The 10,550-nt window shown below is 40.3% G+C and overlaps 1 protein-coding gene and 2 pseudogenes across 2 annotated transcripts in view; all 3 read right to left on the minus strand.

The window, feature by feature from the left end:
• The window catches only part of Tnpo3 (transportin 3), a 77,821-nt gene that overhangs the window by 55,820 nt on the left and 11,451 nt on the right, over positions 1 to 10,550 (minus strand). The window contains exon 2 of one of the 2 annotated variants that reach the window (XM_013353256.2): positions 9,232 to 9,387. The exons of the other annotated variant lie outside the window; for it this stretch is intronic. The gene's annotated coding sequence lies outside the window, so the exon portion shown is untranslated. The remainder of the gene's footprint in view (positions 1 to 9,231; positions 9,388 to 10,550) is intronic. 2 annotated transcript variants of the gene reach the window in all.
• LOC113458125 lies at positions 1,676 to 4,231 on the minus strand (annotated as a pseudogene).
• The window catches only part of LOC113458126, a 12,952-nt pseudogene continuing 6,968 nt past the window's right edge, over positions 4,567 to 10,550 (minus strand).

Genomic DNA, 10,550 nt, shown 5'->3' on the forward strand with positions numbered 1-10,550 from the left:
ATATGCAAATTAATTAACTTTAAAAGCCAAGCTTTACCTAACAAAATAAGGCTTCAACATTGGTGTGTAGTCAAAAGAGCAAATGAAGATTCAAAGGAAGGAAGCGGTATGTAACATTCACATTGTCTGACAGTTTGCAGTCTAGCCATCCAAGAATGAGGAAGAAAATAGAGAACATACAAAAATAAACGTAACTGGGGTATGGGGTTGTGAGTGTATATCAGAAATGGCACCCTTATATTTCCTATGCAAGAGCCTGAATTTGCCCCTCAATTCTCTTAAGTAATAACCATAACTGTCCTCATATGTGCACTGACAGTAGTAGCATTGGTACTATTAGTCTAAGGCTATTAAAAGTTAACATAGGATAACAACTGAAAATGGACTATTTTAATTCTACTACCCTCTATGTCTTGTCAACCCAAAATTTAGAACAGATGTAATACAGAACTTCAAATAAAAGCCAGGAGTGTAGTTCAGTGGTGAGTGTTCAACCCCCAGCACCCTCCTGCCACCAAACAAAAGAGGGGAAAAGAAATAAAGAGATGGCCTAGGGAGATGGCACTGTCAGTAAAGCGCAAGCATGAGGACCAGAGTTCTGTCCCCAGCATCAGGGTCAAAGCTGGGTGTGATGGCACACAGGAAGCAGAGACGAAGGGATCCCTTCATAGAAGTATTCTAGCAACTAACATTTTTAAATGCATACCAGAACAATGATTTAGCACTGACTTGGCAACAGAGTACATTATCAAAAATGAATGGGGAATGCCATTCAAGCCTTCAATCCCAGCACCTGAGAGGCAGAGGCAGATTAATTAGTATGAGTTCAAGGCAGCCTGGTTTACAGGACAGTCAGGACTGTTAACGGAGAACTCTGTCTCAAAAAACAAGCAAATGGATGGTAAAAGAGAACTGTAACTCAATGCTATTTCAAGATTAAAGACCAAATCTATTTTCCCTCTCCTTTCATATGATCTGGCCTTGAGTAATTTGTGTACCTGACAGAACACAGCAGAACTGATGTGGGACTTCAAAAGTTCAGAAATTCTGCCACCTTTCTCAGCATTATTCTGAGAACCAATTGCCACATGGTAATTCTCAACAACTCTCTTGGTGGGGAAACTCAGAAAGGCCCTGAGACTATACAAAGAACAAGAGGGCCAGGCTAAGTCTAACTTTCTAGGCCTTTCTACTAGTGTCTTATTAGCATGTGTCTCAAAACTTCCAAACCAGACCAATGACTAAGTGTCTTAGTGAGCATGATTATAAGCCAAGAACCCCTGCAACAATTCCTGTCTACCAAGTATAAGATACAATAAACTAGCTTTTGTTTTAGGGTAATGCTTCACAGTAGTAGCTAACCAGAACAGACAACCAGATATCATGTGCCTCTGGATGAACTACAGGACCAAAACGACAAAGAGACCAAAATTATTTTTTCTTTTCTATTATTATTATTATTATCATCATCACCATCATCATTATCATCGTTGTTGTTATTATTATTATTATTATTTGGTGTTTTCAAGACAAGGTTTCTCTGTAACAGTCCTAGCTGTCTAGAACTAGTTCTAAGGCCAAGCTGCCTTGAACTCAGAGAGCCATCTGCCTTTGCCCCCCAGGTGCTGAGATTAAAGGCGTGCACCACCACCACCCAGCCAAAGAAATCAAATTTTTATCTCATCAAGCGTAGATTCCAGCTGCCAATCTGCAAGAGAAAACAGTTGTCCTTCTACCCTTGGACTGATTCCAGGGCCAAGATCTGTAGATGCTCATGTCTTTTATTAAATGGCATAGTATATGCATACAACTACACAATCTTCCATTATATCATTTTCTTTTTAATCTTAATTTTTTGTTTGTTTCCAGAATAAGTTTTGCTATGTTGCCCAGGCTGGCCTGGATTTCCTAACACTCCTAGCTTAGTCTCTTGAGTGCTTCCCATATACATTAAATTGTGACTAAATTTAAGGAAGATAGTTCTGTGCAGAGGAACTGGGATTATTATTTTTTTTTTTTTTTTTGCCTCTCCCCCTTCCTCCCATTCCTGGCTTTGTCCAATGCTTTGAGTCTTTGAGTCTAGCCATCTGAACTACTGTAAAACATGCATTATCTATAGATTCAATAAGGAACAAACCACATAGTCTTCACTATCAAATGTGTCAGGCTTGGTGGTATGCATGATGAAGACTAATGAAGTATCATGAAAGTATAATGAAGTATCATAAAATATGGTTATTGAAAAGCTTCTAAAATTTGGAGTAGGATCATAATCATGTGAAAAACAAAGCTGTTCGTGTATAGTAACTTCAACTTCATTAAAGGTACAATGTATTCTGTAATTTTAAAACAAAAATAATTTGTTTGTAGAAAATTCCCATTTCCAACTTTGTCCATTCCATTTTAAGAAACCTTAATTTAAAAAATAAAAAAAAAAAACATATTTGCCTTCTGGAGGTTGTACGTTTATCTGAGCAATAACTAAAACGTATTTCTTTTTTGTTTGCTGAGATGTATTAAATTTAAAGAAGATATTTCTAACAGTATAATTTCTGCCTTGTCTTTATTTTACTGCAACCTTGACTGCATTTTTAGAACCTTCCTCTTTTTTTTCTTTCTGGTAAAAAAACACATGACAAAATTTTATTTTAGCTCTTTAGGATCAATGCTTATCCTTATGTTCAGATTACAGAAAATGTTTTTAAATATGCACAAAATCAAACATCTCTGTAAACAAAACAGTTAAAAATATTAAACATAAGGGACATATGTGGTTTTTTAAAAACACAACAAACGGGCGGTGGTGGCGCACGCCTTTAGTCCCAGCACTTGGGAGGCAGAGGCAGGAGGATCTCTATGAGTTCGAGACCAGCCTGGTCTACAAGAGCTAGTTCCAGGACAGGCTCCAAAACCACAGAGAAACCCTGTCTCAAAATAAATACATACATACATACATACATACATACATACATACATACATACATACATACATACAAGTAACTCCAATTAAGTTTTGTTATACAAACCATTTTTCACCCATTTGCTAGGGCTCATGGACAGTTTGCTTCTATGGTATATGGTACATATCAGGCTTGATCATCAGTCCCACAAAAACACTTATGTAAAACAAGAAAGATGATATTTGGGGTTACATAAAAATCACCCAAATTTAACTAACAAGTTCACTTAAAAAGTCATCGCCAGGCAGTGGTGGCGCACGCCTTTAATTCCAGCACTCGGGAGGACAGCCTGGTCTACAAGAGCTAGTTCCAGGATAGGCTCCAAAGCTACAGAGAAACCCTGTCTTAAAAACAAAACAAAATAAAACAAAACAAAGTCATCCATCACCAAAAGCACTATCCCATTATTTAGGTGCCATTCTCATTCTGATCATAGCAAAAAGCAGAGAAATAACTCAAAACTAGATTGCAGCCAGATACCTTGCCAGTCTAATGTGATAGCTAAAAAAGTATGACAGAAAATAAAGAATTCTGTTTTCTTTAAAAGGGAACTTCCGAGTCCTGCCCAGACACTGAAGAAGGAAGATGTGACTTACCCCGCTGAAAAGGTACCGAGCCATGTGGCTAACATATGCTAGAATAATGAGCTAATATAAGTTATAAGAGCTAATACGAAGCCTGAGCTAATGGGCCAATCAGTTTATAACTAAAAAAATAAAAATAAAAGGGAATTTCCCAAAAGGAGATTGAGGCATGGGGAGCAAGAACTCCATCAGCCTGGCTGGTGGCAGCTTGTGAAGGGATAAGGCCTTGTTTTGTCAAATTGACAGTACAGAGAATACACAGGAAGATCAAAGTGTCATCTCCCAGCAGGTTTTGATGAGACAATCCTTGGATGTAAGAAAGTAGGGTGAAAGGGAACTTTGCTATGGCTCTCCCATCAAATATGGAATTATACATTCCCATTAAGGCAGCAAAAGCCAACCGCAAACATGGCTTTCGTTCCTACCATTGACAGATTTCTATTGTTCTTTAGTTCCCCTGCCCCCCCCCCGTGTGTGTGTGTGTGTGTGTGTGTGTGTGTGTGTGTGTGTGTGTGTGTGTGAGATTGAACAGCAAATTATGCTATAGCTTCCTTCTCTAATTTTTTATTGTTTTTCTGCCTTCAATCTCTCGTATTAGCCTATCCTGTAAATCAGGATGCCTCAGTGAGCAAGGACACACATGGAGATAACAACAATAAGCAGCATGTCTGTAAACATGGTACTCATTCACTGGTCCATCCCTGCACTCCCACCCATCACGAAGGAAGCTCTCAAGAGCTAGACAGAGATCTGGATGAGGCTTTGCAGGACTGACCCCGGGGGAACACTCATAAACTCTTTTTTAAAAATCAGGGTACTACTTCCACCATAATGAATCCCTTTTCAAAATCTGTGTGTATCTTTTCTGCAGCCTGAGAAGCCTTCATTGTTTTCCTGATGGTCCATGCACACATTGCATATGGGCCTGCAGTAAAAAAAAGTACTCTAGTTGGCGTGCTGATCTTTGGCAAAGCAGATTGTGTCCTGTTTACTTTCCTACTTCCAGCTACTTGCGTCTCTCCTCAGCACTCAACATAAGAGAAGCAAACATGTTTCTTTTGATCTATAACCCAGAATTTGACTTTGCATATCATATCATCTTCAGGCTTCAGTTTTTCTTTTTCTTAAGACAGGGTTTCTCTGTGTAACCTTGACTATCCTGGAACTTGCCCTGTAGATCTGACTGCCACTGCCTCTGAGTGCTGGCATTAAAAAAACATGAGTCACCACTGCCTAGATTGAGCTTCAGCCTCTCATCTCCTCTCACACCTACCTCTTCTAGTTTTATCTAGAATGGGTTCAAATCATTTCCCCATCTTTTAGCAGGAGCTCTTCTTTTCTTTTTTTTTTTTTTGGTTTTTTTTTTTTTTTTTTTTTTTTTTTTTTTTGGTTTTTCGAGACAGGGTTTCTCTGTGGCTTTGGAGCCTGTCCTGGAACTCGCTCTGTCGAACTCACAGAGATCCGCCTGCCTCTGCCTCCCGAGTGCTGGGATTAAAGGCGTGCATCGCCCGGCTTTCATGTACTATTTCTGCCTCTAAAGTGGGATCTACACTTCCTTTAACATGCATGATATCATCTATCATCTTCAAAAGTATGTTAGATTAAATTCCATCACAAGCACTAATACGAGATTTAAAAAAAAAAAATTTTTTTTTTTTTACTGCGCCTGCCCATTGTGAGCTCCTTTCACAAGACCAGCAATATCCACTACATTTAGAAAGGCAGTAACCTTTGCTGGTTTGCAATACTGACACAGGAACTCTACTCTCATTGGAGTGGATAGTACAGAATGGGAAGTTGTCTGCTGAAGCCTGACTGCTGGTTAGCATATTAAAAAAGGTATGCTTCCCAACATTTGACAATCCAACAATACCCACTTTCAGTGAGGTTCCAAATCTTCCAATGATTGGGGATGGTTTAATTCTATCTCCTCTCTTTTATAGGGCATCATGCCGAGGGTGGACAATTGCATGGGGTCCCAGGATACAGAGACTGATGTCACTGGCAACTGGAAGTAGGGAGGAAGGTGGGCAGTTTTTTTTTGAGCTTGGGCTTGTCTTGAACTCATGGAAATCCATCTGCCTTAGGCGTATAAGCTACGGCATCCAGCTTAATTATATCTATTTCTGATTTAACTATCTCTACCTCTTTAAAAGTAGATATTTAAAAAATAAAGAGAGAAGGTTTGGTAGTTAAAAGCACTGACTGCTCTTCCAGAGAACCTGGGATTGATTCCTAGCACCCACAATGAAGTTCTGCTGTACTCCAGTCTTGGGAGATCTGATGCCTTCAGGCCTCTGCAGGTACCAGGCACACATGTGATGCAGATATGCACGCAAGCCAAAAACCTATACATATATAAAAATAAATAAAAATGAAGGGAGCCTAACAAAATAAAATTAAGTTGCCTTGGGCAAATTGGTTAACTTGGGAACAGGAATGCAAATTAGCAAACATAAAGGGCAAAGAGATTTATTTTTCCAGAACCTTTCATAATACTGGAATTTGTTTTGTTGTTTGATTTTAATAACCTTTGGATACCAGACATGGTGGTACATACCTGTAATAGCAGTACTTAAGAGACTGAGGCAAGAGAATGAAACATTCAAGACGGCCTGACAACTTAGTAAGACCTTGTGTCAAATGTAACTTAAAAAAGAGAAATGGTAGACGACCTGAGATCACTTTCCAGAATCCACATCAAGACAAAGAACTGGCCTTACAAAGTTGTCATCTGCTTTCCATACATGCACTGTGTGACACACAAACGCATTCACATTCTACACACACACACACACACACACAAATAATAAATTAAAAAATAAGTGAGATTAGGCCGGGCGATGGTGGCACACGCCTTTAATCCCAGCACTCGGGAGGCAGAGGCAGGCGGATCTCTGTGAGTTCATGACCAGCCTGGTCTACAGAGCTAGTTCCAGGACAGGCTCCAAAGCCACAGAGAAACCCTGTCTTGAAAAACCAAAAAAAAAAAAAAAGTGAGATCAAAAGAGCCCCACCCTTAATTTTTACAAAATAACAGCAGAAAAGCTCTCTCTAGCATATAAGTTCTTTTATTTGTACCCTTGACTCTCATAGCTCAACTGTGACCCTCCATACTGGGATTATTCTAAGAGGCCATAGCTATCTTCAAAACACAAAAGTAACCTTAATTATCTCTGCATTTCCCCAAAGCATAGAGAAATCCTTAGGTCACAATAAGCTTTGTATAAAGTACACATTACATTATTAAGTATGACAAAAAAAGATATCTCTTCTGTCTTTTTGTTTTTTAAGACAGAGTTCCTCTGTCTAACAGCCCTAGCTGTCCTGGAACTCACTCTATAGACCAGGCTGGCCTCAAACTTACAGAGATCCTCCTGCCTCTGTTTCCCGAGTCTGAGATTAAAGGCGTGCACAGCTACACCTAGCTTCTATGATACTTCTTAGTTTTCCCAAACATGCAGCATATGCTCTCCTAGATGTGTGAGACACTTATACATTAAGGATAACTATAACACCAGAGTTTAAAATATGTAAATAGAGAAAGGGCAACAGAGCAAGCACATCAGGTCTTTACAGACACAGAAGCACCAGAAGAATCTGACGTGTGTGTGTGTGTGTTCATGACTGCAAGTGCAGCAGTGCTATGGTGCCTCTGTGGAAGTCACAGGACTTCAGGTGTGCTTTTCACCTTCTAGGTTGAGACAGGGTTTCCTGCTCACCACTGCATAGCCCAGGCTAGCTGAACCACAAGCTTAGGGGATTCTTGTCTTCACTTCCCATGATGTCACAGAGTTCACTGACTCCAGAAGCACACACACTGCTTCCAGATCTATGTGGGTGTTGGGAATGCAAACTTGGGTCCTTGCTCTTGCACAGCAGGCACTTCATCCACTGAGCTGTCTCCAGCCCAGGAAGACCCCTGTTCTCATCTATAGAATTGCATAGGCTTTGCCAGAATGGATCCTGAATTTTGTTTGATTTTTAGTGATGAAAACTATAGAGAACAGCTATAAACATTTCCTAAGACAATTCTATGGGTAAATGACCTTAGGAAATAACCTCCCAGGAATAAAAGTATTTTACTCCCGTAAAAATACTTGGGAGACAATGGCAGGGAGTTTGGGGCCAGCCTGATCTACAGAGCAAGTTCCAGGACAGTCAGGACAGAAGCGAGAAACTATCTCTAAAAACCAAAAACAAACAACAACAACAAAAATTCAGAGCAGAACCAAAAGAAAAGAAGAGCTATTTTCTAGTTCCAAATACCTTTTTACTTAATTTTTAAGACACAGAAAGTGTCTCACTTAATAGCCCAGGCTGATCTTCGGCTCCTGACTATCTCCCTGCCTTAGGCTTAGTACTGGGATTTCAGTTGTAGCCACCATACCCATCTAGCATTTAAGTCTTAAAGCTGCCTTGTATACTACTCGATTGTACCTCTCCCTCCTAATATCTGTCTTTTAGAATAAAACTGATGAGAATCACATGCAAAATACCTAAGGAAAATGACAATCAAAGTTACTAAATGCCAAGATGGTAGTGCATTCCTATACTCCCAGTGCTGAGTAGACAGAAGTAGGGAAGAGAAACAAGATTTTTTTTTTTTTTTTTTTGAGAAACAAGATCTTAAGGTCATCCTGAGCTACATAGGAGTAGGTCAGCCTACTCTATGAGACCATTTCAAAAATCTAAAACATGGGCTGGAGAGATGGTTAATGCTCAGCGTTTAAGAGCATTGCCTGCTCTTCCAAAGGTCCTGAGTTCAATTCCCAGCAACCACATAGTGGCTCACAACCATCTGTAATGAGATCTGATACCCCCTTCTGGCACGCAGGCAGGCAGACAGAATATTGTATACATAATAAATAAATAAATATTAAAAAACAAAAACACTACTAAGTAAATTGTTAGTTTAAAACAATAAGCCTTCCTGGCTATACAGAGGTTTTTTAATCTAGCCTGGACAATTTTGAAAGTCTGTCTCAAACTACAAAGTAAGAAAAGATCTGGGGCCCAGTGATGGTGGTGATGCACGCCTTTAATCCCAGCACTTGGGAGGCATAGGCAGGTGGATCTCTGTGACTTCAAGGCCATCCTAACAGCCAGGGTTACACAGAGAAACCTTGTCTCGAAAAACTAAAAGAAGAAGAAAAAAAGATCTGGGGATATAGCTCAGTGGTAGAGTACTTGTCTATCATGCATGAGGTCCAAGGTTCAATGCCAGTGCTGGGGGTGGGGTAGACGTTAGGGATACAGCTCAGTTGTAGAGCATTTGCCCAGCCTGTGTGTATAAGGTCCTGAGGTCAAACTCAGCATCTGGGGCTAGAAGGTGGCTCAGGGGTTAAGAACACTGTTTTTCCAGAGGTTCTAAGTTCAATTCCCAGCAACCACATGGTGGCTTAAACCCAGCTTCTAACCCCTCTACCCTCAAAACTGCCAACACTAAATGTTAAGAGGTAATAAGTTATCATTTCACTATTGCTTCTGCATTCTAGTGGCTGGGAGGGGTTAGGAGCTGTAGCTATAAACAGTAAAAAGTTATCTTGTTTTGGTCACCAAGCCAACCAAATTCTGACCCCATGGATGCTAGGGTACATGGCTCACCATTCCTCCTGTTACGCTGCAGAAAGAAAGATAAAGGAGGATAAAGAGGACTCTTTACAAGGAGAGAATAAAGCACTTACACTTCAAGGACTTTCTAGCCACAGATGCCAGGTGCTACCCACTGAAATCCAGGCTTGGACTAAGCTCCACATTCTCAAAGGGCCATCTCAACCGAAGCCTGGGGCTCAGAGTCAGCAGGAAGCTGCAGCTCCCACTAGCAGCACATTTCAAAGAGACTGCAACAAGAGAACATGTTCCATTTAAGGTCTAATTCCAATCTCCCTCTTCACACAGCAGCAGAACAGACCTTTACAGTCTTTTCTTTCAAAGGCTATTTTCATGACTCTGTGATGAACACGGGGCAGGCTATGGCTCAGCAACCCTTTCACTAGCATGCACCAAGCCCTTCATTAGACTTCACAGCATATCTGCACAGTACTTGCCTCTTTTCTTCTTTATTCATGCACTGCTGTTCCAGGACTCACTGCTATACCAACGGCTCTAAAACTGCCAAATCAACCAAAATCACTCAGCAGGCTTCAACAATGCAAGCACACAGCCAAACAGGAGCTAAAGGAGTCATTAGCTGCCAAGATTTAGCAGGGCTGTTAATTAGTCTTGCACAAAAACAACTTACATAGAACTACTTGAAATCTTTCAGAGAACCCAAGAGCTCTGACAAACAGAAAATGAGTTTCTGGAAATAAGATATTCAATGAGACACTAAAAGTAACATCAAAGTGTCTGGTTGCTGCATTTTAAAGGAAAACCAATCAATGAATGATAAAATTATTAAATGAGACTTGCTAGGCACTCTCAACTTCCTATAGTTATTAAGGTCAAAAGAGCTGGGGCTATAGAGAAAGCAACAGTTGCGACCACTTGCTGTTCTTCAGAGACTGTCAAGGTGGAAGAACCATTTGTTGAAAGCATAGTCCAGGGAAGAAGACTTCCTGAAAGCCAAAAATATAGAAAACCTATTTACTTTCATTCCTGCCAACCTAAGGAAATGTATAATAATTCAAATATAAGATGAAATTTAAAATTTTTTATCACATTTTTAATTATTATATGTGTTTACATGCATGTGTGCCATTACACCTGAGTGGAGATCAGAGGTTAACTGGCTGGAATCCATTTCTCCTTCCTTTAGATCAGGTTCCAGGGATTGAACTCAGGTTATCAGACTTGGCAGCAGGCACATCTCATTAGCAGGAGGGTTTTTTTTGAGACCAAATTCCATTGTAGCCCCCAGTATCCGGAACTCACAGCAGAGCCAAAGACGACTTTGAATTTCTTGCAGAACTTCTTGCCTCCATATACCCAGTACTAGCACTCGGGAGGCAGAGGCAGGTGGATCTCTGTGAGTTCGAGGCCAGCCTGGTCTACAAGAGCTAGT

This window comes from Microtus ochrogaster, unplaced genomic scaffold (genome assembly GCF_000317375.1).
Source record: "Microtus ochrogaster isolate Prairie Vole_2 unplaced genomic scaffold, MicOch1.0 UNK4, whole genome shotgun sequence".
NCBI lineage: Eukaryota > Metazoa > Chordata > Mammalia > Rodentia > Cricetidae > Microtus > Microtus ochrogaster.